A 27991-nucleotide genomic window follows, 5' to 3' on the forward strand; every position below is an offset into this window, starting at 1 on the left:
AAAGCTCTCTTACTTGTTAAATTTAACTTTGTTTTAGTATTTTTTGTTACATTTATTAATTTTTTTGTTACTTTGGTTAATTTGTTCTTGCATAATTCTGATTTATTTAGAAAACCATCATTTGAATATTTCAAAATACTCATAGGTACTTTATTCCATTTAAAATATTTTCCTAATTTAAATAAACCTCAATGGCAAACAAAACTTAATTTGAAAAACCAGCAATTTTTCTTAAATTGAAAAAAAAACTGGTGCCGTTGGTGGTAATACATCAATATCACAGATGTGTTCTAAAATTGCAGTTAACACTCGTTGCCATAACTTTATAAGACTTTTACTCAATATGCAGCAGTAGAAGCATCATTCAATGTATTTTTTTTACTTGCATTTTAAAGCCAACTACTATTGTAGTAGAATCATATTTTCTGATAAAAATAAAAATCCAAACACAGCAAATGACCTTATAAAAGGATTTGATTTTTAATGTCATTTGATTGTGAAGGACATAAACTCAATTCGATATAAACACAAAGACACACAGCTACACAAATAGACACATACATAAGGTAGACTTTGTTTATTCAATCCCTTCATCATACGTTTTAGTTTTCTACAGGGATGTGCGTAATTTGAGAATACATAAGTATCGACATTGGGGTGGCCCCGTTCGATATTTCCAAATAAAATAAAAGTTTAGTTAGTTTGAGGAGACCAATTTTCTACATTTCTTTTGTCAAGGCATCAGTATTTGTTGAGCTAGATCAAAGAATATAAAGGTCCTTTTTAAGGTTTTCATGACTTTTTTTTCATATTTCTTGCAAATAAATAATAAATAATTGGGAATGGTCTTTGAAATGTACTTCCAATGGTGTATTTTAAACATATAGCAAACATCAGATCGAAGAGAATTTTAAACATAATTCGAAGTAGACTGAATGAATTAAACTTTGATTTATGGGATCGGAACAGACATAGACAGACACAACTTTTTTCAGGACCATCCTAATGCATATTTGGGTTTGTATGGTAGGTATGAGCTTTATAGCTCAAAGAACACATGCGAGCACAACAATATATTTTTTAATTCCACATCATTGCCTTTATACGAGTGTTTGTCTAATATCGATGCTGATGTTTTTTTAAATCCATCATTTGGTAGAAAACATTCGTTTGGAAGCATAAAGATTTAAAATCAATTTGAACGTCAGCAAAGTAGATTTATAAAACTCTGAAGTTAAAAATAGAGCAAAGTCTAATATTTGAGTTTTTAAGTGAATTTCATTGAAAAAAGTATGAGAAAATCGAAAACTGCAACATAAATAAACACCAAAGAACACAGAGATAACAAAAGTAGATGACCTTGGGTCTTCAGAATTTCAATTACATCGAGATATTATTCACGATTTATTTTTTTTAACTTTAAATTTTCTAATCTTATGAAGCTGATGTCGGTTTTTATTATTATTGACTTAAAATACATTTGAAACATAATTGTACTCTTAGACAAAATAAATTTGTTTTCAAAAAAATGCATTCAAATAACATGAACTAAAACAAGTATAACAAAAAATAAATACAACATAAAAACAATTGAAACTTAAGCTATGAAAAGGCCTCGAGAGGTATTTTTTGATGATATTTTATATAAATATAAAGTCACTTCTTCAATTAAAAATTACAAAATATTGACTTAGATTTTCAAATAAAAATCGTTGTCTATTGGATCTTAAAACATTTTTATACATAGAAAATGTTCTTTCGGCATCAACTGATGTTATAGGAGCAAATATAAAAAATACAATATTTCTTTAACACTTAGAACGGTTATGTTTGAATTAGAACTACAATTTGATATTTGATGGCGCTATTATTAAAATAGTGCTTATTTTATATTTAAAAAAGCCATATATTTTTCAATTTTGAATTTTAAACAAAGGAAGTAAAAACCTGTAGCACAACAGCGAAAAATAAGTAAGACAAAATTTGTTTTTAATAAAGTCAAAATATGCTAGTAATATATGCTCTAAAAACGCAAAAATATGCCATTAATATGCTCTTAAAACAAATATATGCAAAAATATCCATTTAAGGGTCAAATATGCAAAAATATGCACTAACATATCGATGCCAAAATTCTTAAATATTTCTGAAACGTGTAAATAACTTATCCATGTGCTCATTAAACTCACCAGAAAAAAACATGCATTTGCATATTTTGGTTTCCCTGTACATCACAAATTTTTTTGACTCTCGGTTTTCCGATTTTGATCATATTCTGTAAACAAATACTCTTTAAAGTCGTTTGGATATTTTCATTTTTTTTTTTAATTCTCCAAAAGCTCTCTATTTTATTCGAAGGAAGGCTTTAGGGTGACGAAATTCTTAATTGATCAGAAATATTTGCTACTGAAAATGGGCAAAATCAGTTATCTAGCACCAGAGTTACGAACCTTAATGGAAGAATACGTTATTAAAAATATCATGGCAGAACATTTCCGAAAGTTCATCTGAAAATTTGTTTATTTTATGTCACTTTACCTTTTTCGAAATGAATTGTATAGATTTTTATACCCTACACCACCATAGTGGGGAGGGTATAAAGCGTTTGTGCAGATGTTTGTAAAGCCCAAAAAGATTGGACTAACACCCACCTTAGAATCGATTTCTGAGTCGATTACACGATGTCCGTCTGGCTGGCTGTCCATGTAAACCTTGTGCTACAGGTCGCAATTTTGAAGATATTCCGATCAAATTTGGTACATATAATTTTTTCGGTCCAAGGACCAAGCATATTGAAACTGGCTAAAATCCGTCCATTATTTCACCTAGCCCCCATACAAATGTCCTCTCGAAATTGGACTTTATCGGTCATAAATATTTAATTTATACATGTATCTACACAAATTTCGCTCCAAATAAGTTTTATATATACAAAATTCATGTCACCAAATTTTGTTACGATCGGTCAATAATTAGTCATAGCTGCCATATAGACCCGCTTCCGAAAATCTCTTTAACGTGCATAAATCTCTTAAAAATATTGGTATATACACAAAATTCAACATAAACAACTTTCATATATACATAAATCACACGACCTAATTTCAAGGTGATCGGTCCATAATTAATCATAGCTCCCATATAAGGCCACTTCCGAAAATCACTCAAAAATATAAATTATTAAAATTTTAAAAGAAAAATGTTTTTGCTCATTTACTTGGTGTAGGGTATTATATGGTCGGGCTTGACAGATTTTACTTTCTTACTTGTTTTAAATAAAATTATTTTTTGGTTAAAAATTATGTAAAAGTTTGTTTTTTTAAGAGCATATTTTAAAGTTTTTACTGCATATTTAAAGCGCTTAAAACACTTTTTTTAGAGCATTCCCTGGTGATGTACAATGAATGAATGTTATAAATATAAAGACTATTTTCTGTACAATTTATTGTGTCACAGTATTTATGATGTGTAATAAAGAATAAATAAGAATTTAATATAATATTTAATAACTTTATGTTTATTTTGCATGGCAAAGAATATCCTTTTAATTCCTTTTTCATGTTTTATATTGAAATTTTCCTTTTTTACAATTTGTATGGATAAAAAAATAAATATTTAAATTTCTTATCTTTTTTTATTAGAACCTTTTTTTATACATTCTGTTATCCTTGAAATATTATAAAAGTAATCTTATTTAAATTAAAATACATATTTATGATAACACTTACAGAATACGTAAAATTGATTTGAAGCTTACCAAAAGAAAAGCAAATCGTATTTTACTAGTCATTATAAATACAAATTTCTGTTTAATTTTATGCTAATAAAGTTTAGGAAAAAGACCTACTGTAACTTTAAACTTTTCTGAGTTTATTAAAAAAATTTGTATGAAAATCAGTTTTTATAAATTTTCCTTGAAAATTTTCTGAATAAAAAAATGTTTAAAATTCTAAGAGTCAATCAGTTTTTAACAATATGATTTATATAATATTCAAACTGAAAGTGCAGCGAAAATAAACTATTTTTGCTTACTTGGAATGTGTTTAACAAAATGTTTATAAATATTTCGAATGAAATATCTCGTATACAATATAGAAACGAGTTACAAACCTAACAACTATACTCGAATAATTTTTCGTTATTTATGCTCCAATAAATAACGACTTTTGTGGCGTATGAGCAATATTTTACTTAACAGTGTAAATACAAATTACTCATACGTCCATTTCCTATATAAAGCGGCGAAATCAAAATAAGCAATGATAAGCGACTAAAACTGAGTTACAGGTCGATAAGTTGACGAACATCACTGAAAACGGTTTTTTTTAGAATAACTTCTGAATTTAAGCATGTTTTTGAAATAAAGCATAAGTGTTTTATTTGAATAATATCTCTAGCTTTCCTAAAGCCTTTTGAGAACTTTTATTCTGATGATCTGTCCTAAGCAGCCAGTGAACTGTCAATAGGAACCCAACAAAAAATATCAATTTATCCTAAAATAAATTGGGAAATATTTGCACGTTTTAAAATAGAATTAAAAAATAAACTTTTCTACAAGAAAACTCCCTTTTTATACAAAAAAAAAAACATTCTGAACATATCATTTGAATTCAGAATAAATAACTTTCAACTTAAGAATATGAATTTTCTCCATCAATTTTATCAATCCACTTATTGCCCTTCACATTAATAAATTTTTTTTATTTCATTAAAAAACTAAATTTAATTAAAAAGCAAAACCCTTCTTTTTCTACTAATATAAAGCAACTTATTTCTTAATTAAAAAGGTGTCATTAAATTTGTATTGGACACCTCTGCCAGATTACAATTGACCTTTTCTTCAAAGTAGTCGACCTTAACCAACTGTAGTTACTTATAAACTTGTGTTTATACTTTTGTTTATTTTCTTTTAAGTTTAAAGCAAAAGCTTTAAGTGAACAATGCTGTAAGTTGTCAAAGGAATTCACACATGAAACCCATTACCAGAATATAATTTGATCTTGACACACATATAAACATACATATGTACACATTTAAAAGTGATATTATCCGTAATGTGAATACCATTTATAAATAGAGTGTGCTAATAGTCGCCTTTGACCTTCTCAGCCACATTCTTAATGCTTACATACATCTATGTTCTTCACAGTCATTACTTGTATAGAATTACAATGCAAAACACAACAATAATACAATGACAAAAACAAAAAAAAAAATAAGAACGGAAACTGACAAGATATTTGTGACATTTTATGTGACACATTTCATAATGAGACCACAATTTCTTACTTTTGTTTTCACATCTCAAGCATTTATTTTGATTCTCATTCTTATGCTAGTGAAAAATCACATACAATTCGTAAGATATTTTACAAACTGAGAATAAATATATGAAAAAGACCATGTACAAACTATGTAAAATGTATGAATGTGTTGCAGTGTGAATATATGAATAAGTATCTAAATTTACAGTTAAATAACCCAATGTTACAGTAAAAAATTGTATCTGTAACTTTTGTTTTTATGTATATTTTTTTTACACATTCATCTCATACCGAGAAATATACTGAAGCATGAACAAAATTGCGAAACAGAAAACCTTAAAAATATCCTTCAACAAAAAAAAAAGAAATCTTTTATTTTTCTGCAAAAAAATAAAAAAAAAAATGGAAAAAAATCACAACTTTTACTAAAATGTTTTGTATTCTTCGTCAGTTCATTCAGAGCTTGTTGCCTCTTTTACATCTTGTTTTTTTCTTCATGTTCATCCTGCATTCCTTAGATATGAGTAGAAATTTTGTTTAAATTTACTGTAACTACGAGTATGAGTTGTAAAAGTTTTGCAGAATGTACAACTAGTGGCTGTATTGTGGTAGTATTTAGCTGTCTATTTGTGAATTTCTTATTCTAACAATGTGTTTGTAAAAAATAGGAGCATCCTTCTTTCATCCTTGCTAGCATATGTATTTTTATACATAAAAAGTAGGGTGGCCGCGTTCTTATAGAGGAAAAGTATGGAGTCCATGTTTCCAACTGAAATGAAAGTTTAGGCGCTACGAATTTAGTCCCCAAACCGAAAATTAATTAAAGCCCCAAAGTTGGGGACTTATTTCATTATGTATTAAAATTCCAAAATGATTTAAATTAAATAAGCTGTTGCGAAATAATCCCCTAAACCAGAAATCAAATAAGTTCATAATTTTTAAATTGTGTGTTGTATAAATACCAGCTTCGTAAGTAAAACCTTCTTGAATTGCCGGCCTTTGCCATAAAATAAGAAAAAAAAATGGGCAAAATTTAAAAAAAAAATAAACCTAAACATCTCTTGAACTAAAACAGCTAACCTACAGAAATAAGTAAATTTTATGTAGACCTTCTCAAGGACTATTTATATTTTAAATTTCAGTTCATTCGGATCATAAATGAATTTTTTGATTTTTTTTTTAATATTAAAAACGAAAATTGTGATCATTATTTGCTATTTAGACACGTTCATAATACATTGATACATTCGCAAGAGCTGTTCAGCGTTACCGTAGCTACAACATTCTCAATATTGTTAGTGAAAAATTAGGAGTCCCTGGAATTTATTAACAAAAAGTGGAAAAAAAAGGTTTGTTCAATTTTTTTTCAATAAAAGGACACGAAAAAGCAATTTTTTGGCAAAATATTTAACAAAATTTGTTTGGTAAACTCTTAGCTATATTATTGCCATACATAGTTATGTGGTATTAATAAGTCTGAATCAGCAGTTGGCCAAAAACTGATAACACCTTTTTTTGAGGGCCCACTGATTTTCAGAAACTTTAGAGGCCCATAAACAAAATTGGTCACCAAAATCACCAAACTTATTATAGGGTTTTACTACACTTTGGTAGTAGAATCGAACATATACTGTCATGACCGTGTGTTTTTTGCATATTTGCTCTGTGTAATTAGTGAATTATATTTAAAACGTTAAGTTTTAAAAAAATGGAGTCCATACGACCACAGATATATTCTTTGTCCTTAAAAAATTCTAAGACGATCATGTTTTGTCCGTCCATATGTCTGTCTTTCTATCTATTGAAAATACGATAGGGTGCAAACGAAAGGAGCTAGCTGACTGACTGACAATATCCATGATTTCACCTAGCCCCCATACAAATATCCCTCCAAAATACTATTTGAGCAACCATATATATGTTGATTATGCGGCAATTCTGATAAAATTTTGCACAGATTAGTTGTAAGTACTTTGTAATTATACTGTAAATTATGGCAAAAATCTATCCGATTTTGCCTTAGTCCCCATATAATGTCCCCCTTAGAAAATGGCTTGAATATTCATAATTGTCTTACAATAATCAATATCGTAATGAAATTGGACTTAAACGATAATTTCAGATAATACATTGAAAGCCCCACTCAAATACCTTTCACATGATACCAACAGTTCATATCTTGTATTGGCAAAAAACATGAAAAATTATCAAAACCTTAAAAAATTACGTTTTTATCCTTTGATCCCAGGACAAACATTTTAAGAAATGATATCTTATAATGAATTAAACTTTTTAGTTAAAAACATCCACAAGTTCTTTTTCTGGGACCACCCTAATATACAGTTGTATGGAATTGTTGGTATGTATGGATGTACTATGAATAGTTGCTCTTCTTTTGTTGGTAGGTGATGTGATGTTTTCTATAATTTTATCTAGATTCTAGGTTTATTATTTTCATTTTGTTCATTGTTGGGAGTTTGCTTTTTTCTAGGTACACTCTACACAATATGACTGTAAGCAGCAGAATATTAAATGAATTCCCAAATCTAATAAAGAACTTAAAATGATTCGACTAAAAAAAAGTTTAATGTTAATTATATTTATTTAGCCGAAATCGTACAAACGCCTATGAATTGCAGCAAATAGCCGCTAATAAATAGTAGACATTTCACAAATATCAAAAAAAAAAAACATGATTTTAATTTATACATCAGAATGTATTCACTATTATGAGGCTGTATAATTTTATTTTTCTTTTTACACAAAACATAACAGTTTTACAGTAAAGCCAAATTTACACTGCCATTCCAGTATAAACCGCATATATAGTAAACTCCAGATGTCACCAAAATATCTGGCGACTGGTCGACATATAAGTCGTCATTGAATAAATCTGTGGTCGTTTGGAAAAACAAGGTAACTTCATTTTATGAAAACACAAGAAAAACACATTTAGAGCCATTATTACAACTTGGCGTTATAGTTAAAGGTAACTTTACGCAATAGAAAAAGGTACCCTTAAAGGTCACTTTAACTATAACGGCAAGTTGTAATAATGGCCCTTAAAGTTTTAATCATATTTCACAAATTATCTAATATGCATTTATGTTATTATGCATGCGCATTAAACAAAACATAATTTTAAATAATATTAAAGATTTCTGGTTCCATTGAACTCATTTTTGAACATTAAAACCGAAAATCGATGTCAGTTACCTTGTCTTTTTCGAAAAATGGAGTTACCTAGTTTTTCAAAACTTTTTTTAGTTTATTTTTATATTTTACGGAATTAAGGCAATTTTAGTATTAATTTGTGGTAAAACATTGACTGGTATTTGCGACGTGTTTTCGTTTTCCAGCAGCTATAGAATAAACTTATAGTCCAGCTGGTCTGATTTTTGTTTGCAGTGGGTCAACGTTTTAATTTTTATTTACAACTTTTGTATCCTTGGTGACCCGCACTGAAATTTTCCGGCAAAAATGTTCGAATAATATTTTAATCCTTAAATGTCCTTTTGACAATAAGAATTCTCTCAGATATTAACTTGGGACATTTTTTTCAGTTAGTATAATGCAACCTTCTTATAGTCCAGCTGGTCTGAATTTTTTTTTGCAGTGGTTCACAGTTTTAATTTTTTTATCGAAGGTAGCATTATACTAACTGACAAAAAATGTCCCAAGTTAATATTTCTAAAAATTCCATTCCGTAAAAATTAAAAAAAAAGTATTTCGGCGGGTGCTGACAGCTACAATTTTTTTACAACGACATTCCCCAGAAGTTTCTTCAAATGATGTATATAGTCACTGGACGGGCTTCGATGGTGTTTTTTTTAGGCAAGCTATATAACATTCTTAGAAAAAAAATATCAGTATATTTGAGACCCAAGTTTAAAGGACTATAACAGGAAAATGGAGAGGCCCATAAAGATAAAATATACACTTAATAAAAGCCTATATCAATGTTTATCTATGTTTTGAAGTATGAATTTCTATATGGTAAAACAATTGAGATATATGTAATTTAGTAAAACTTCTGGCACTTCTTTCGAGAAAACGAAATATCCAATTGAAAAACGCATTTGTATTGGAGGAGAGCAGATTGTTAGCTTCCGAAAAAACTTCGTTTTTCCAAATTCTGAAGATACCGATTTTCATAATTTTGTCCACCTAGATTTTGATATAGATCCTACGGCGCACAGTGGGGCAGAATCGAAATTTTTTGGAAATAAATCTGGCATTTCTAAACGGCTGGTCCGATCGGGATAAAATTTGAATTGGTCGTTCCAAGGAGTATTCGAGTTTAAGTTATTAAAATGGGCCGTACAGATGCTCGTGGGCGGCGCTATGGGGGCTCAAAGTAGGGTACCTTCGACATGTAAAATTTTTAAACACGTGCCATTTTTTTGTTTCCCATCCGATTTCAAAGAATTTTATATTTTTGGAAAGCGCTCGGCTAGATTACTTTTTCATACTAAAATTTTTTTTTATAAATTTTCTTAATATTTTATTCAACACAAATCATTGGTTCTGACTCAGTCACATCAGGGTTTCCAAAACTGCTTTCCGTTTTATGATCCAAGCTTTGGGATTTTAGAACATGTGGCCCAAAGATGAAATTTTGATAAAAAATAGGTCAATTTCCAAAGGGCGTAGGGCCGACATGTTCGAAAAATAGGACATGTTTTTTATACCAGAATCTTCTCCGCAAAGAAACTTTATAGAAAAACATAAAATGGTTATATATTCTTAAATAAAGTTGTTTTTTAATAAAAAAAAGAGTTATGTCACCTTTTTGTCCAAAAAACAGCAAAAATATACTATTTTTTGAATTTTTAAATTGAAAATCGGTTATTTTTGGATTCGTATGTCTTTGTAAGTTGTTGGTAATTTAGTTGTCTAACTAACAAAAAAATTCGAGTCCATTCGGTCCAAAAGTGCGCCCTATATTTTTAAAAAAGCGGACCATGGTATGGCAAAATTTTAAAATTTCAATTTTTAAATACCTATATCTAGGAAATTATAAGAGATAAATAGCATGTTTTTTCAAGATCTAGCCGAGCGCTTTCCAAAAATATAAAATTCTTTGAAATCGTATGTCAAGCAAGCTTTCTTATCCTGTCAGCAACTTTCCTTCTCCAATTTATCCCCTTGCATTAATGCCTGAGTGTTACTTCTCTTTAAAAAAAAAATAAATTTAGTCATGAAGGAACTTCTACAGTGCCATCGAAATTTTCTTAAAGAGTAGTCGTTTAAGAAAGATTCTGTTAAAACATCAGGGTTATGAGCATGGACACACATTTTCCGGTCATCTTGCCGTTGAATCACAATCGTATAATCGGACAACTAACTCAATTACAATTGGTGAGGATAATGTGAATTGGGTCATAAGGAGTTTTAACCCCAAGAAGTCTCCAGACCTGTATGGCGAATACATTGTCACTCCAAGTTTGATTGGAACTTATCAAACCTGGAATAATCTGGAACTGGAAAATCGATTATTTCGATCAGACCTACGAACAAAACTTGTCTATCTAGGTGTGATTTGGGTAAGATTCATTAGAATGGCTGGATAATGATGGCGCCCATAAATATAGGATATGCACAAGGTGTTACAACTGGACCTACGATTAAACCCAAGTGAGATATGCTTCAGGCGGTTAACAATTAAATTTGTTAACAATCCTGTATTTTTAAGGAGCAGTCTATTGTGATTATTTAAAGAAATCAACGGCAAAAATTTGTTTGGTGCCAGCTGAAAAGAAATAATAATCCATAACAAGCAATTAAGTTGCACAGTCCTTGACTCACTTAAACCCCTAAACGAAGAGCCTAACAGTGATGTAGGGTATCAGTGGTAAAAGCAATTTCTTCAACATATTTGTCGTTGTAGTTGGTTTGTAGCCATTTCAAGTGTATGATGTGCTGCAGTACGAGTTTATTTGTATGAATGTGGTTTGAGGTTTTTACTTGCAGCTCAGTCACCACTTGTGTTTTTTTTTTTATTTTTGTTTTCTATTTTTTGGCATTGAAAATTATTTTGTTTGTAGTTGTTTTTGCAATTTCAACACAGTTACACATGATTTTCGTTTTCCTCTTAATCCAACGCCTTTTAACATGCGCTCTGTCTTAGCTACCTCCCGCCATCCTCCGGCTACCAACAACTATTCCGGCCATCTTAGCCCTGATATTGTTGCTGGTTGAAATGAGCGCATTGTGGTAAATGTTACTTAACTTGTTGCCACATCATGATGTGTCTTTGCACAGATTTTATAGCACTTCTTCTTGTTCGTTTTTGCAGCAGCAGTTTTCAATTTCTTTTTTTTTTTTTGTGTACTTTTTTCTATAATAAAGTTTTTCTCTTTCACTTTAATAGAAAATAAGCAAAATTTAAGTCATTTCTGAGATTCGTTTTTTTATATTTGCTTTAGAATTAAAAATTTATATGTTGCAAAAAGAAATTATGTAAATGGAATAGAGTCAAAAAATATATATGGAAAAGTTGACATTTATTTGGAATTAAATAAATAAATATTTTTAACAAGTCTTTATATGTTAAGGTTTTTAGATTTGGAATAATCTTAAACATGAAATCTACACGTGTAATTTTCTATAATGTATTTCTTTATATACATATGAATATAGGTACATATGTACTTGCAGCCCACACACAGTCCATTTTCAGTCCATCAAATTGTACTTTTACATTGACCTACACAGTTGAAATGCTGAAGCCCCAACTGAAATATATATTTCACAGTCATTACAAACTCAAATAAGTAAGAGAATGTTTAGAAATTGATTTTGTGTTTCTATTGCTTCCATGGAAAACTCAACAAGTTTCCTTTTATTAAAACAATAAATATTAAATTTCAATGGAAAAACCACAAATCAGACAAATTCTAAATAAAACTTTTGTTTATCTTCAAAGAAACACAATTATTTATTTTTGCAGACTCTTCAGTTCAATTTAACAGCTTCTATATAAATAAACAAAAAAGAGAGCAAACAAAAACTATGTATAATGTTTTAAATAAAATAAAATAAATTAGTTGAAATTTTGTATACAAAAAAGTCATTCGTGAGATTTGAGTACCCTACATAACACATTTGGGCAAATAACAAAACATTCACGTCATCTAAAGCCGAATGCATAAAATTTTATCAAAATCCGATAACGTTTAGAGGCAACACATTTTATTCGAAGTGTTGCCTCTAAACCCAGAGAAACATAGAGCGGAAACTAGAAAAAAACCCAATCAAAAAAATTACTCAAAATAGCATTTTCCGAAAAATGAATTGTTAAAAAATAATGCAATACACAAATAGTTTTTGTATTTCATTTAACCAGAGTATCTGCACGATCAATTTAAATTTAACGGTCTGTAATGGCTGCTTGCAACATTCATCATTTTTATAAACATTTCCAGTGCTCGAAACTTCCACTTATCAACAATGTTGCTAGCACGCTGTTATTAACATTCTTCGAAGCTGTTAACATTAACATTAAAGCTGTTAAAAGCTCTAGAAATAGAACACTCTAGTTTAGTCCGTTAGATAACTCATGAAACTACTCGAAGATGTCATTGTGTATATAAATAGTAACAGCAAATTGCAGTGAGTCAGTTTTATCGTAGATGATGTTAGACTTTACATCAACTGTATTACCACTGTATTCTTGTAAATTATAAAGTGCGTTCTTAAAGTGTGTGTTTTAAAAGAGAGGTACTACCCAGCGGGAAAAAATTCTAGGCCTTCCAAAAGACCTGTTTACACATTGTAAAAGATGCCATACACATTCAACTCTGCCTGCTCTCAGTAGACGTTTTAAAAGGGCTTTGCTTCTCTTTCTAAAAACCTCCACACACATTCAAAACTTTCAATCATGCTTTACTTTTCAGGATTTTTAATAGATGTTGCATTACGCGGCAAGTCTCCTTACAGGCCTATAACGGAAGACCTTCTTAAGTAGGTCTTCTCTCATCCCTCTAACAGCAGCGAGTATGCAAGGCCTTAGCTCGCAATGACACGCCGTGTAAAATTGAAACGATTTCGCAATGCGGCTGGGTGTCCTTGTGTCTTACAATTTTTAAACTACTGGTCGCTTTAATTTGCAATTAATATAATACGGTTTATTTCGAGGAAATAAACCACCCTTTTTAAAAGGTAAAAACGTAGCAATATTAAAATTTGCTGAGGTATCGTGTCATAATATTATAATATTTCACGAATTGGAGGCATTTCTCCATAACGATTGTTCTCAAACTCAACAAAAGCCAAATTTCCATGGTGCTAAGGTAATTCTCAGTATTTGGTGGGAGTAAAAGGGTGCTATCTATAATGATCTGCTGAAATTTGGCCAGTCCATCACAGGGAACCAGTACCGAATGATTCGTTTTAAGCTATCATTGGCCGAATATAGGTCCAGACATGAAACCATTAAAAACTATGTAAGAAAAAGTGATTGGGAAGTTTTGCTACAACCGCCTTATAGTCCAGATCTTGCCACGTCCGACTAATATTTGTTTCGTTCGATGCAGAACGCTCTCTCTGGGTTAAGCTTCACTTCAGAACAGAGTATCCGAAATTGGCTTGATTGGTTCTTTGCCGCAAAATATGAGCAGTTTTTTTCACTCGGTATCCATATATTGCCAGAAAGATGGGAAAAGGTCATACCAAACAATGTTTCAAAATAATTGGAATTATCATTACCCATTTAGCTGCGGCCCACAGGCATAGTCACCAGTAAACAAATGTAAACAACATGAATGTTAATGAAGTTCATATAATTAAATTATCAAATAATAAAAAAAATAATAAAAGAAAATTTTATACCAAAGCTGGTCAGGTTACCACAGAGAAATAATGTGCATTGCAAGTTATTATAATCCATATTTTATGTTCTCCCTATGTCGACCACTGCCGTACAGTAACAAGAAAAGTATGTATCACACACCTGTACCAGCAGCCAGTCATTCCATAAATTACACCCACCAAGAAAAATAAAAAAAAAGTAAAAAAAATGCGAGGAGGTAAAAGAGGGAAAAACAAGCAACGAAAAACATTTAATTGCAATTTAATTACAAACTGAAATGAAACTGAAAAGGAAGAATCGAAAATTGAAATGAAATGTACAACCATATACGCAGCAGTATTTAAGTTAAATTGTGTAGACAATTGTGTCAGTCAGTCCGTCCATCCGTCAGTTCGTCATTCATTTAGTCACACCGTGTTGGTATGTTTATAATAAAGTGTAGACAATGAACATTTTATTAACTCAACACCTTTATAGTGTGTGTATTTTTCAATTAGTTTTCTTTCTGTATTTCAATATCATACAGAATTGAATATATATTTTCATTAATAAACAAACAAATAGACGAATACACCTGGCCAGTATCATTCTGGGCAGCACAAAAATAAAATAAAATAAATTTCTGCCATTGACAAAAATATAAACAATTTGTAAAGTTATTTGCGCTGTGAATTTGTACATTCCTTACTAGTTTACGAATTTTGAAATTTTGAAGAAAATTATTATTTTCAAAGTTATTTAGCGTGTGTTTGCCTTCAGTGACGTCAACAAAATACAATTTATAGAATGTTTTCTGAGATTTAAAATCGGTTGTCTGACGTTTATTTTAGTTTAAGTTTTTTTTATTTCAATATTATGAATGATTAATATGATTAATATTAATAAAATTAATCTTTTAATCGTGCATTCAAGTATATTCAAGTAGAATAATTTTGCACATAAATTAAGAAATATGAAAGATTTTTGAAAGGAATATTAAATGTTCAATATTTTTAACAAATTTATATATTACAATAGATTAAGTTTGTAAAATATCAATATCAAAAAAATTTCATTTAGATGAAAGAATTGATGGCAATGGGTGGTTTTTTAAACCCGATAGAACTTTAAATCGTAAAAAATAATACAAAAAAGTAAATTTTAATAAAAACAAGTAAGAGTACTATATTCGGCTGAGTCAAATCTTATATATCCTTCACCTTCATAGTTTAAAATAAATTTTTTAAATATTTTTTGCTAAACAAAATTAGATTTTTTTTTCAAAATGGTTTTTTAGGTTCAACTTACTTATACATCGTTACAATGCACTTTGAAATATCTATCATTAGATATTCATATTGTCTATTTAATGACTTAGTAATCAAGATATAGATCAAAAATCTCAGCCATTTGTGGGCCGATTTTGTCGATTTATAAATAGCAACCGAGCCGGAAGAATTCCCGATGTATTGATGTATGAATCATGTACGTAAGTTGTTTGGGGTCTACGGAAAGTTGATTTCAACATACAGGCGGATAGCCGGACATGGCTATATCGACTTCGCTATCTATAACGAATCAGAATATATATACTTTGTGGGGTCGCAAATGAAAAATGTAGAATTTACAAATGGAATGACAAACTTATACATACCCTTGCCACTCATGGTGAAGGGTATAACAAATTTTATTGGAAAGATCAATACATGGCATTAACATTTGAAATGTAGTATGCAAAAACTGGATAAGTGGTTAAAAAGTTATATTAAATTGAAATTGAACTATTCTATTCTATAACGCTCTTATTTTTAAATATTTGTACAATATTAATTTACTTTTAGCTATGGTATTTTCCCAACTTTCCATTATGGTTCTAAATCAAAATCTAGATGGACAAAATTATGAAAATTTGTATCTTCAGAATTTGGAAAAACTAAGTTTTTTCGGAAGCTGACAATGTGATCTCCTCCAATACAAATGGGTTTTTCAATTGGACATTTCGTTTTCTCGCCAGAAGTGCCAGAAGTTCAACAAATTTTGAATCATATTTTCGTTAATTTTTTTTTTTATTTTACTGCTTTACTAAATTAGATATACTCAATTGTTTTACCATATAGAAATTCATACTTCAAAACATAGATAAACATTGTTATAAGCTTTTACTAAGTGTACATCTTATATTTATGGGCCTCTCCATTTTCCTGTTATAGTCCTTTAAACTTGGGCCTCAAATATACTGATATTTTTTTTTTCTAAGAATGTTATATAGCTTGCCAAAAAAAAAGATCGTCGAAGCCCGTCCAATGACTCTATACATCATTTAAAGAAACTTCTGGGGAATGTCTTTGCAAAAAAAATTGTAGCCGCCAGCACTCGCCGAAATACTTTTTTTAATTTTTACGGAATGGAATTTTTAGAAATATTTCTTTATTTATTATTGATTTTTATATATCTAGACCATACTGTAACTTGAAATATAGTAAATTCAGATCTTTTTAAAAATTTAGTTTCAGAAACACATGAAAACGTATTTTTTTAATTTTTTATTAATGATTTTTATATGTATATCTAGTAGACCCTACTGTAACTTGAAAAAAGTTTATATTGATTTTTTACGCATTTGTTTGGAATCGGAGATTCCAATTCTATATAAAAAGAGTGCCAAATAATTTTTTCCACCAAGATTTTGATTTGGAACCACAGTGCTTTCTGGCGATAAATGGATTCTGCGCCAACAAATCTGCTCTTCTTTTTAGGCCAAAAACGAATCAAGCCAATTTCGGATAATCTATTCTGAAATGAAGCATATCCCAGAAAGAGCACCAATCGAAACTAATTGTAGACGAACCGGGCTAGTTCCGGCTATAAAGCAAGTGAGAAAATAAAATAACTTTTATTTGTTTTAACAGGTATTGTAACATGTGACCGAGGTAGTCATTATGGAATATTACTGTTTCATGCCTGGGTGTTTTTTGCGGCCGATGCTCCTTTCAAATGAATCAGTTGCGTTCGGTACTCGTTCCCTGTGATGGTCTGGTCAGATTTAAGCAGCTCAAATTAGATAGGATCGTCTTCATCCCACCAAATACAGAGCTCCACTGGGCTTCACATACGATCTCTTATGCTTCGGGATATCGTAATGAATCCATTTTTCATCGCAAGCATTGATTCGGTGCAAGCAGCATTTCGGACACAAAAAATCGTCTTTCAAGTTCTCTCTGCTTTAAATTCGTATTGAACCAAATTTCCCTACTTTTGGATGAATCCTGAATCGAATCGATGAATCGAAAACCTTTAAATTTCTGCTTTGGTAGCTCCCAATGATTCTGCAGGCTCTTGTTGTATTTGACAACAATTGTATTTGACAACAATAGAGTAATGCCTCCAATTCTTAGTCTTCAAACTTTTTTAAGAGACCTGGGCGATGTTTGTCAAAATCACGACTTCTGAACGGCACAAACCGTCTCTCGCTCGTTGAAAACGATAGAACACATTCGCTATATGCTTCGGTGAGCTATCGGTGTGATTCAAATTAAAAGATACTCCCGCCATCTATTGTAAATCCCGATATAGAAGATTAACCAAATCGAATTTAAAATGTTTGAACAACTTTAAATTTTCCATGAATATGTGTACAAAGTTTAAAAAAAACTTAAAGTCCGATACAGTGATGGACATTTTTGTTTCCTGCCAAATATAAAAAAGTACCAAAAGAATAATTTTTGAATTTTCCAAATGTAAACGTTTGAGCTTTAAATAAATATATTTAAAAGTTTAAAGCAGTTGGTTGGTCATCAAATTAAAAGAGAATGTAAATTTTCCCTTTTAACCGTGACTTTTTGAAAGAAACATAGGTTTTTGGATAAAACATTATCTTATTTTTCAACGTTTCTCCAATTTGTTTATCCCTTCCAAAAAAATAAGATTTGTCGAGGTCATCAAAATATGTATTTTTTGTGAGATGAGTTAATCGTTGGATCTCTTTCCGCCGAGACATTTCTTTATGTTTGGAAACATAAAATATTCACTTGGGGCTAAATCGAGAGAATATGGCGGACAAGGAAGCGCACCCGATTGTGAACAAATGCGGTAGCCATCTTTCGGAAATCTTTCTTATACCCAAGTGATGATTTAGAATTGAAACTACTGAGCCATGTGAGATGCTTATGGCTTCCACAATCTCGCGCACTTTCAATCTCCAATCGGCAAACAATGTATAGTGATTTTGTTTTCAATTGTTTCGGGTGTAGAGACCTCAACTGGGCGTCCAGAACGTACCACTTTATTACCATTGAAATTGATGGTGTGGAGTTCCCATAGTATTTATCAAGCTTAGCCTTTATTTGAGTGATATTTTTATTCTGCAGACGAAGTTCACTTTTTTCCCAATTTCTCATCATGTCAAGAGGTAAATGACGCAAACTAAATGATCTTGAAATTCAAAAAGTAACGGACCCAACATCGTACTTTTGATATGTATACTTTTGTGACTCTATGAAACTACAACACAATTTTTATCTATTTAGAACAAAAAATTTTTCGTAAATTCATGTAAATTTTTATTCTAAAGTTTCTGCAAAATCTACCAATAAATGTGGAAACATGTGAAATGTGACCATGGTTGTGATAGAATAGAAGTTACTCCCATTATATTCAAACAAAAGAAAACATGTGAAATGTGAGCATGGTGGCGATAGAATAGAAGTTACTCCCATTATATTCAAACAAAACTAAAACCAATTATTTTCAATTCTAAAAAAGGCAATTTATTGACCTTAAAACGATTTTATTACAAAAGTTTATTTATTCACATCCACGTAAAATTTGTATTAATAAATATTCTGGACAATCAAATCTAAAAAAAATATATATTTCAATTGCAAAAATAAAACGGAAAAATACATTTTCAAAGTAAAGTAAATTGAATTTAATCACTTTATTGTACGAAAGAGTTTGAAAAACAGCAAAGAATTTTTTAATATACATACATACATAGATTCGAAAGCAATAATAAATTTGTTATTATTTTTTTATATTATTAATGAATGAATGTGTAGATAGTACAATGGTATTTTGCAAAAAATTCAAATAAATAAAAAAAGGCATAAATTATGAAGTAGAATTTTTTACTTTTAAATAAAATATTCAACTAAAATGCACATTCATGGATGAGTACAACCATTAAAATATTATGTTTCTTTATATTTGATTTGTAAGTTTTTTCTATTTACTTTCAATTATTTCACAGGTTGGTTAAAACGAATTCTGTTTTTCCATCTGCCTTTACATAGAATGTTTAGGAAAAAAATCAATGAATTCTGAGATTATAAATTATTGCTGTTATTTGTTTAACTCATAAATTGTATTCATGTTTTGTTTATTTAATATATTGATATTGTTTGTATTTAAATGATAAGTGTGTTGTGTATTGAATAATTTCTAATAAAAAATATTAGAACACTGTTAGTTGACACTTGGGCATAAGCCTCCGTGGCGCAATTGGCTAGCGCGTTCGGCTGTTAACCGAAAGGTTGGTGGTTCGAGCCCACCCGGGGGCGTCTAACTTTTTTGCAACATTTTTTTTTCATTTCTAAATATTTTTTTGTAATAAAATAATAATTAATAAGTAGGTGTTTTTTATTATAAACACTTTGATATTAGTGTTATAATTGGCACAGCAACATGCCAAAAGGTTTCATAATAATATGTAATAGTATAAAAATACTAAATTAATAATTTCTATAAATAAATGTTCTTATTTTATTACATTAATCTTGCAATATTTCTACAAATTCAATTGATTTAGCTATAAAATTTATGATACATTTAAACTGATCAACTATTTGATGAAATAAATATAACCACTAACAAATTGTTTAGCAAGTGTTTAAAAATATAAATAAATTATTAAATTTATTGACATTGTTCGCTTTTAACAAAAGTTATGTAATATCAAACAATTTTTTTGGAAAGTAGGTATTTCAGTAAATATTAAATACTAATGATGTGGCTTAGTCTTTACACCCATCAACAAAATTATAGGGGTATAATGATTTTGTTATTGCGTTTGTAACACATTAAAATATTTGTCGCAGACCAACATTTGTATATTATGGGTCTATCTACCTTCGTCTCTCTGTCTATTGAACAAACAATACTCTCTGTTGATAAGGTTTCTTTGGTATTGAAAATGGGAAATATCGGTCCATGATTTCACATAGCCCCCATACAAATGTCCTCCTAGAATACTGTTTAAGCAGTCATAAATATATCGTTTATGCGGCAAGATTAGCTCTAAGTACTCTGAAATTATAATGTAAAGTATGGCGAAAATCGGGCAACATTTGTCCCTAGACCCCATACAAGGTCCCCCTTAGAAAATGACTTGAACATAATTGTCTTAAAAGAATAATTGAAATTGGTGATGAAATTGAACATATACAATTTTTATATGAACCTACACGCAGAGAAAAAATATAATTGTGCATGTTTACTGTAACCATTTCAACATTGTTACAAGTTTTTTAACAATATTATAGTCACAGTAACTATTTACATGATTATGGTAACCACAATATGGTTAATTTACGATTCACATGATTGTATCAACCTATATATGGTTACAGTATACAAGTATATATTTGTGACAACCATTTAAATGATGAAGAACTTACCATATTATATTCCTCTCGGCTTATGGATATCATAATCTGAGAAGAAAATATTATGATATAATGATTCATCATACAAATTTATTACAAAAGTGAAGTTCAATTTAACACTTTTTAAGATTATTCTAAAAAAGTTGAAATTTAAGTTGGAGAATATTTCTAAAAGTGCATTTGAAAATTGCATTTGTATCATTAATACATTTTTGAGAGCAAACATTTCTTTCAAATGCATCTTAAATCAGAAAACTCCGACATTAGCTTCATATGGTACGATTATTTGAAGATACACAGTAAATAAGTTTTATACATCCTTTCAAAAATTAAAATCGCGAATAAAATTGCGAATTCTTCGAGTTGGATTTGGAAATAAATAAAATAGCACTATTCAGAAGGATATGACATGTATGTGATACGATTGTAATGATATCTTCAGATAACCCGGGATGTATAAAGTAACCAATTGGCTTCTCTCTGCTCTACAAAGAGCACATATGTGTGAAATTACCCAAAATAAAGAATACATTGACTACTTGTGAAACTACTGGGGATAGTGATAATGACTGAGACAGCATGGAACCCGGAAATGCAAATGCAATGCAATCAATAAATATACTAGCGTTATTCACAATCTTGTGAAAATGGGCAAGCATCATTGAAAGTGCAAAATTTTACAGTAATTTAATAATTAAATACACACAAAAACCAATACAATTTGGCATTTGCAATGATGCAAGACCATTTCCATGAGATTGTGAATACCGCTAGTGTAATTATTAGAGTTTGTTATAGAAACATAAATCTGTTTGCTAGACTAGTACTGACATAAAACATATCGGTGAATTTTATCCCGATAGCATTATTTATATGAGGACTATTGTCAATTAAGCATCATTCTCCATTAAATTTGCAAGTAGGTCCTAAATATGTTGGGTTTTTTAAAATGTTTAGCTTTTATTTTGAAAAATTCCATGCCAAAGGAACTGCACATCTTTTGAGGCCAATAACGAATCATTCTGAAGTGAAGCGTATCCCAGAGAGAGGGTTCTGCATGATCTGGACTATAAACCCGATGAGGCAAAACCTCCTAACCACTTCATTCTAAATACATTATAACAGGTATTTCAACATGTTACCGACCGTTGTCATGATGGAATATTACGGTTTCATATCTGGCCGCGTATTCTATGCGTTTTTCGGGCAATGCTCGCTTCAAACGAATCAGTTGCGTTCGGTAAAGATTCCCTGTGAGTACATCCCAATGATTTGGCAAGCTCTTGTTGAGTTTCACAACAATCTTCATGAAGTAATGCCTCCAATTACACTATACAACAAAATCAAATTTTTCCCAAAATTACAAGGTCCGACCAATAAATTTTGATAGAGGAGACAAAAAAAACAGACACGTGTATCGGCGTTTTGAAAGTTTACATCTGAATTTCACTTTAGATGGGGTTAAAGTTTCCCAACTCTGGCACATTCTTATTGTTAATCTTCATAAGAAACCATGTGATCCTTACATTTTAGGTATAAAATGTGTTCAGCAAAGTTATGTAGAATATTACGGAGAATATTTTTGTAGAATATGTTAACCCTCTAAATCCTCAAGGCATGGGTCTTTTTAGTCCTTCTTTTAAAAAAGTGCAAAAACCACCACTAAAACAGGGATTTAAGGGGTTAAAATGTTCCGCAAAAATATTATATGTGAAATTTTACAATAAGTCCCTAAATACACCAAAACGGAAAATTCAACCAGAAAGTCAGAAATAAGAATTAAGAATTTGTCTTCATCAATTACATTTATGTAGCTCTAGGCAATTCCACTTCATTACCATACGCATATTGCTGCTATAAGAGTTCTTCAGTGTTAAAATAAAATAAAATTCTTAATAAATGCGAAATTAACCCGACTCTCTTTTGTTATGTCTTATTTCTGGCTTTCTGGTTGAATTTTCCGTTTTGGTGTATTTAGGGACTTATAGTAAAATTTCACGTATAATTTTTATGCAGAACATTTTAACCCCTTAAATCCCTGTTCTAAAGGTGGTTTTTGCACTTTTTTAAAGGAAGGACAAAAAAGACCCATGCCTTGAAGATTTAGAGGGTTAACATATTCTACAAAAATATTCTCCGTAATATTCTACATAACTTTGCTGAACATATTTTATACCTAAAATGTAAGCATCATATGGTTTCTTATGAAGATTAACAATAAGAATGTGCCAGAGTTGGGAAACTTTAACCCCCCACTCAAATGAAATTCAGATGCAAACTTTCAAAACGCCGATTGACGTGTCTTTTTTTTCTCCTCTATCAAAATTTATTGGTCCGACCTCGTAATTTTTTTGGTGTTGTACAGTGTTATTGGTCTTCAAACTATTTTGTCTGGACTGGACGATCTTTGTCTTCAGTGTCAAAATCACCACTTCTGAACCGCACGAACCATCTGTCACACGTTGAAACTGATGAAAAGCATTCACCATAAACGTTGGTGAGCAATCGGTGTCCTTCAGCGGCACCTTTTTTCAAATTAAAGAATTAAAGCAAAACTTCCCTTATATATGACGATTCGTTGGTACAAAATTTGGAATAAATAATGGAAAAAATGTGTATGTGATAAAAAAAGTTACAAATAAACCTGTTCTCTAAATTAAATTCAATTTTAGACATCAATCACTCTTCGGTTAAAAATTAAACAAAAAAAGTTTAAATTAACACACACATGTTAATAAAATTGTTCACATTTAATCAGAAAACCAAATACATACATTAAATATGAATGTTTGAAAAGTTTCTTGTTGCATGCACAAATTAACTGCATCATTTATTAATTGATATTGAACAGAAGCCGCAAAATAGTTTCAAAGCAGCCAACCAAAACCATTAAATGTGCAATAAAATTATTATTTATGTCTGTAAATATTTACAGTCGAGATAAACAACTGAATTAAGTTGTATTTCTTTCATCGGTGAACTCGTGTATGTTTTTTTCATTCAATACATTTTGGCGTTTTCCTGTGTGCATTTTAATTTGGCATTAAAGCGGCAGGAAAATATGTACATTAATCTTTTAAAAAAAAATAAACAATAAAAAAAATAAACAATAAAAAAAGTTCAATGATTAAGTAAATGTTGAACATATGGTTAGCTACACTAAATTAAATATACAATTCATTCAATTAACTAGAATGTCTGTTGTAGGAGTGTAATGGGGTTTAAGGGTCAGAATGTTATTACTTTCGATGTAATACTAGAAATTTCAGAAAACACCTTGAGGTCTTAATAGAGCTTTAAAAATATAAATCTTTTTTTTAATAGACTCCCGCTCAGAAACACTAGAACATCCATTTATCATTACTTCGACATACGTATGTACATTGTATTTCAATTTATTGTAGGGTATTAGGTATTAAAATTTCCAACAAAATCAGAAAACCAAACCAACAATAACAACACAAAATATTTAAACATTTCAAGGTCAATTGCATACAGTGATGTTGGTGGCATGATGCACAAAAGAGTAAACAAAATGCAACAACAACAAAAAATACATATAAAAATTAAAAAAAAAACCAAAACAACATCAGCAGCAGTAGCAGTCTAAGTTGCTTAATACATGAGGCAAAGTACCCGCATTGTACATGAGTTTATATTTTGTGTTCATTTACAATGCACAAGCATTTATTTCTCTTTTTTTCCTTTATTTTTTTATTTTGTTTTTTTTTTGCACTAGAAAAGAACAAAAAACGGAAACGGATGTGGTGCGATTGTAATGATGTTTTCAAGTGATGTGATGTGTGTAGTTGTAATTGTGGTTGTTGTAGTGGTAGTGGCAGTGGCATTGGCGTTACTGATGATGAGTGAGAGAGGCTGAAGCCCTGAAATGCAAACGGAATGCAACAACAACAGTAGCAGCAGCAGCATTTAAACAATAAATGCCTTTGAAATGACACATACAACCATAGCAGTAAAAGATACACAGTCACACACAGATAAAGATCTCTCGTACTCCAAGTACAACAATACAATTACAATAGAATGTGTTGTGTTGAAAAATAGATACATAAATATATAATAGGTTTTGTTACTTTATATTTATACGTGCATATGTGCAATACTTAAAAATACACATTAGATTGAAACCTATTTTCAACTTTTCGATACTACGATAGGTGTTCTCCGTCATCTTAGAACCAAATGCTGAAAATTTGAGCAAAATCGGATAACGTTTAGAGGTTGCACATTTTATTTGAAATATCGAGTTTTGGGATTCAGATTCTTTGATAACAACCACCAAGTGATATCGGTCAAGCCCGACGATATAAGCAAATGAGCAAAAACATTTTTCTTTGAAAATTTCAATAATTTATTTTCGTGTATATGGGAGCTAATGACAGATAGCCAAACAACTAGGTCGTGTGAATTTTATGCAGAGACCAACATTTTTAACAACATCCAGACGGTCGCACATCTTTTAATTAACTCATAAAGTGATTTTGAGTCGATAGGTGTACTTTAAGGTGGGTGCTAGGTATAAAAATAATATATTTATTACTTGGACTTCATTAACCCATATTAACTTGAAGTCAAAAATACAGTTTTTAAAGCAATTTAGCACATCACTTAGACCATAAATAATGTCAAAGTTCGATATTACAAATAAAAATAATTACACGGTGCTACGATGAAAAAAAAAACTTGGAAAACGATAGGGCTTGCTGAGTACATTACAAATTATATCAAAAAATTTCAGAAACACCCTCAAATTCAGAAGTTATTCTGAAAAAAAGTTTTCAGTGATGTTCGTCAACTTATCGATCTGCAAATCGGTCGGTTTTTGCCTGACTTTTAATTTTTTAACGAGCATGGAAAGAAAACTGATTACGCTTTAAAATGACGTGCATTTTTTGATACATTTGTAAGTCATAAATATTGGTTTTGTTAAGAATATCTAAAAGAAAAACAAAATGTATCAACTTATTTGAACTTAGTCGTTTTCATTGTTTATTTTGATATGGAAGCTTATAAAAATTTATACCAATGTATAAAGGAAATTTAGTTCTTAACAAAACATGGTTTTATTTATTCAAATCGTATGATAATTGTAAAAGTTATTCAACTTTTCATTAACACCTTTTTTAGTATTTTCTCCCCCAGCCCAAAGAAAATATTTGTACAATTTTTAATTTATATAATATTTTGTTGAACTTTTTCCGAAAAAGTTTAATAACTTTTGCAAGTATAAACCGATTTTAACAACTAATATCTCGTTTTTGTCTACATAAAATTGTGTTTCATAGAAAACAATTAAAATAACTATTGTTGAATTTGAAAAAATTACAACAAAAATAAAAAATAAAGCGAAACTATTTATAAAAACTTACACAATTTCTTGAAATATAGATTTTATGCCTACATTTTATGAAATCTTAATTCCTTACCTATTCATAATTGTTTAAAATTTTGAAATCGGTTTAAAAATGTGTTAGAACAAATAGAATACAAGCTGTACTTTTTAAGAATATTCGTTCTAGAAATATAGAGGTATCATCTGGTGTACCACAGGGCAGTCATCTTGGTCCTCTTCTTTTCTCACTGTTTATAAATGACCTTCCTCAAGTTATTCGTGGTTCCAATGTCTTAATGTATGCAGACGACGTTAAAATATTTTTAAGCTATCGTCAAGTTCTTGATCAGCAACTGCTTCAAGATGATTTAAATTCGTTTTATTCATGGTGTAAAGAAAATCATATGGAATTAAACCTAAAAAAGTGCAAATATATGCGATTTGTTAGAATGAATCCAATACCGGCACACTATGTTTTTGAACTACATCAGCTTGAAATGGTCGATAAATTTTTAGATCTGGGAATTTTACTGGATTCCAAGCTAAATTTTATTTCACATATAACAATGACAGCAAATAAAGCCAGAGGTGTACTAGGATTTATGAAACGTTGGGCTAGGGAGTTCAATGACCCTTATGCCACTAAATCTCTATACACATTCCTGGTAAGACCTATCCTGGAATACGGATCCGTAATATGGGACCCTATATATGAAAAGCATTCTGATGCTATTGAATCTGTACAAAAACAGTTCCTACTCTTTTGTCTTCGTGGATTAAATTTCAATCCAATAAATCTTCCTTCATATTCTGCAAGATTGGCTTTAATTAAACTTCCAACCCTGAAGAGCCGAAGATCAATGTTAAACATTTCATTTATTTGCAACATAATCAATGGTAGTGTAAGTTCCGGTTTTTTAATCCAAAATATCTCATTTAATGTGCCTCAACGACCATCACGTCATTTTGTTCCATTATCAGTGAAATTTGTTCCAATAAGGAGAATGTGTATAGAATTTAATAAATTTTACATGTTAATTGATTTTTCATTAAGTAACAATATAATTAAAAACAACATTATTGCTTATTTGAATTCATAATTTTTATAATAAGTTTTTATACCCTTCAGCTTCGTGAGAAGGGTATATATAAGTTTGTCATTCCGTTTGTAATTTCTACATTTTTTATTTCCGACCCTATAAAGTATATATATTCTGGATCCTTATAGATAGCGGAGTCGATTAAGCCATGTCCGTCTGTCTGTCTGTCTGTCTGTCTGTCCGTCTGTCTGTCTGTCTGTCTGTTGAAATCAATTTTCTGAAGGCCCCAGATATCTCCGGGATCCAAATCTTCAACAATTCTGTCAGACATACTTTCGAGAATTTTGCTATTTAAAATCAGCAAAATCCGTCCATAAATAACGGAGATATGAGCAAAAATCCGAGACAACCTCTGAAAATTTCATCAAAAAACACAATGTATTGCATGCTTTGACAAAAAAAACAACAAAACGTATGCTTGGATGTGCAAGCTTTGTGTATTTTGTTTTTTTTTGTGTTTTGTTTCTCTTGGCGTTGTTGTTGTTTTTTATACAACTAAAGTTTAGTTTGGTTGTGTGTTGGTTTTTTTGACAAAAAAACAACAAATCGTATGTTTGAATGTGCATGCTTTGCGTATTTTGTTTTTTTGGCGTTGTTGTTGTTTTTTATACAATTAAACGTATGTTTGGATGTGTGTTGGTTTCATTGCCTTGCGTATTTTGTTTTTGTTTTTTCTTTTGGTGTTTTGTTTCGTTTGGCGTTGTTGTTTTTTGTGTTCTTGATAAATTTAGGATGCTGTACGCTGAAAGTGGGCAATGTACATACATATATACTAATTTTAAAAAATAATAATGCATCCACAACAAAGGTGAAGGGTATAT

The 27991-nt window shown here is 30.2% G+C and overlaps 1 protein-coding gene and 1 non-coding gene across 4 annotated transcripts in view; one reads left to right on the plus strand and one right to left on the minus strand.

Moving 5' to 3' along the window:
* The window catches only part of LOC135952119 (serine-rich adhesin for platelets), a 322223-nt gene that overhangs the window by 122019 nt on the left and 172213 nt on the right, over positions 1–27991 (minus strand). The window lies entirely within an intron of this gene.
* TRNAN-GUU (transfer RNA asparagine (anticodon GUU)) lies at positions 19540–19613 on the plus strand. Its single transcript has one exon. It is a non-coding gene; the product is annotated as a tRNA-Asn (tRNA).

Source organism: Calliphora vicina, chromosome 2 (assembly GCF_958450345.1).
Source record: "Calliphora vicina chromosome 2, idCalVici1.1, whole genome shotgun sequence".
Lineage (NCBI taxonomy): Eukaryota > Metazoa > Arthropoda > Insecta > Diptera > Calliphoridae > Calliphora > Calliphora vicina.